This window comes from Phascolarctos cinereus, unplaced genomic scaffold (assembly GCF_003287225.1).
Source record: "Phascolarctos cinereus isolate Bilbo 61053 unplaced genomic scaffold, phaCin_HiC Scaffold_7;HRSCAF=346, whole genome shotgun sequence".
NCBI lineage: Eukaryota > Metazoa > Chordata > Mammalia > Diprotodontia > Phascolarctidae > Phascolarctos > Phascolarctos cinereus.
Window position 1 is genome coordinate 132,985,503 of NW_027556180.1, and position 2,482 is coordinate 132,987,984.

Consider the following 2,482-nt stretch of genomic DNA (forward strand, 5'->3'; position numbering starts at 1 on the left):
CCCATTCCCACACCCCTTTCTGTGTTTGTACAGTCTTCTTACATAACCTATCTATGACAGATAGTAAATTTCATGCCCATTCTTTTTTTTTTTATTCATCCTTCTCTTTTTCCTTCCTTTAGTCCTTCAGAATAGAATCAATCCACCCCAGTCCCTGGGGCCCCTTGTTTGTTTTGTTTTTATATTTCCCTCAATACCCTTTGAAGATATTAACTTTTTTTTCCGTATAAATCTTCCTTTCCCGCCCAAAATGTAAGGGGCTAGGGTGGGACAGAGGGATGTCTCACAACTGGTGTTAGTGGTAAGGGAATGTAAGGCAGTAAAAGATTCTGTTTAAAATGATTAAGGATCTGGGAATGGTATGTGTATGGAGGATCATGTTCTCCCTCCTACCTTGTGATGCCACACATTATGCTGGAGGTAGGAGTGATTTTAGTGTCTGTGGAGAGGGGAAATGAAAGCTCTTTCTTCTTCCTTCTTTATTGGTCCTGGATACAGTCCTTGCAGTGGTCATTATGGGTTCCCTTTCCCAGTTGTCTGTAGGTGTGTTGCAGAGCTCCAAAGGCAGAGATTCGTTTGTGGGTTCTAAAGGTCACCATTTCCACTAAGAGTTGTGCTCCAGGTCCTTCCAGCTCAAGTACAACAGATTGTAAAGGCTCGATGGGGCAGAGAAACATCAGGGGGCCAGTCATTTTCTGCTGGGAGCGCGATGAAGTCAAAGATTTTGTTCAACTGGTCAACTTCAGAGTTTCTACAGAAGAGAGGATTCCTATGGAGCATCTCTGCGAAAATGCAGCCAACACGCCATATATGCACAGGTGTTGCATATGCTGATTGCAGGAGAACTTCAGGAGCCCGTACCAGAGAGTGACTACCACAGGTGTGAGTGCCATCTGGCAGCGGCAGATCCGGGCAAAGCCAAAGTCAGCCAGCATGACTGTTCCACTACTGGTCACAAGGATGTTTTCTAGCTTCAAGTCATGGTAGGCAATGCAGTAGGCACGAAGGAAGTCTAGGCCTTTTAAGAACTGTCTCATTAGGTCCTTAATGGTCTCCAAGGAAAGCCTGGTGGAGGGGCCTTGTCCAGATAAGGTCTTGGTCCACGTGTTCAAACCCCAGGGTCCCCTTGGTCTCTCGGTCAGTTCCAGCAGTGGCACAGACACGCATCAGCAGGACCACATTGGAACGCCTCCTTCCGGGCAGGCCCCTCCACTTCCTCCTCCTGTAGGGACTTTCACGCTCTTGAGTGCCACGAAGTGGCCGCTGGGGGGGCGACGGGCCTTGTACGCCGTCCCAGAGGCACCAAAGCAATCCTGGCCACTGGTTCATACCGAGCGGGGACAGACCGTTACGTAGGCACCGGAGCCGGAGACGGCCCCGGAGAAGCCATGCTGGGTAAGTCGGTGCCTGGGGGGGGGGGGGGGGCGGGGCGGCAGGCTTCACCATTGACTCCCAGGGGGCTAGAATGAATCCCTCTCCCCCAACTTCACCACGTGACCAGCGCTGCCAAGGCGGCGGGAGGAGGAGGGAGAGAAGAGAGCTTTTTGAAGGGATACTTCTTTCTTTTCCTTCCCTCATTTGAATGTTGGCACTACATTATCATATAGCACCTTTCCACTGAAATAAATTTAGCTGTCTTGGTTTCTATTGACTCTTAGGTTTGGATTTCAAAATTCCTGCTTAGCGTTCATCTTTCATGAGAAGTTTTCAAAGTTCTGTATTCCTTTAAGGGTCCATTCCCTCACCCCACCCCCTCATAAAGGTTTATAAACAGCTTTGGGGATATTATTCTTGGTTTTCACCTTATTTTTTTTATTATTGGAATAAAAAATCGATTTTTTTTAGTTGAATCTGCCAGGTTTGTAATCCTGATTGAATTTTTTGATCATCACTTAATCTGCTATTTTCCAGATGCTTGCAGTAAGAACTTTTTTTTTTTTTGGTAGTTGAAATGAGAGCTCTGGATTTTGGCTGTCACTTTTTTTTTAGCTCTTTTCAAGTGGTAATCATTGAATTCATTCTTAATAATCTGCTTCTAAAAGCTGTAGAAACTTTTCATTTAGGATTTCTTGAATTACAGAATTTGATTTGTTTCCCAGATTTTATTTTCCAGACTTCCAGATTTATTTCCATAGATTTTAGGGTCATTTAAAAAAAACATTTTACATTTTCTTTTATTCTTTTCAATCTTTTGGTTTTGTTCTATTTGTTACTATTTCATGGGTTTCCATTTGATCTTTTCTAGTTTTTAGGGAGTATGTTTCTTGGGTAAAGTTTACTGCTTTCATTTCAATACTATTTATTCTTTTCCCATTTTTTCCCCCTAAAGAGCTTTACTTCATTTTTTTTTAATCTCTTGCTTGATGTCTTGGCATTCATATAATCATTGTGAAAAATCCATTTTTTCCCCTTTGAATCTTTACTTTCAGTTGTTATGGTGATACTCTCTCCTTTATTTTTTCCCTTGAAATCTCTATACTTG

General features: G+C 43.4%; 1 pseudogene; it reads right to left on the reverse strand.

Annotated features, from left to right (window-relative positions):
• Positions 1-368: 368 nt before the first annotated feature.
• On the reverse strand, positions 369-1,182 carry LOC110223558 (cyclin-dependent kinase 4 pseudogene; annotated as a pseudogene).
• Positions 1,183-2,482: the final 1,300 nt, after the last annotated feature.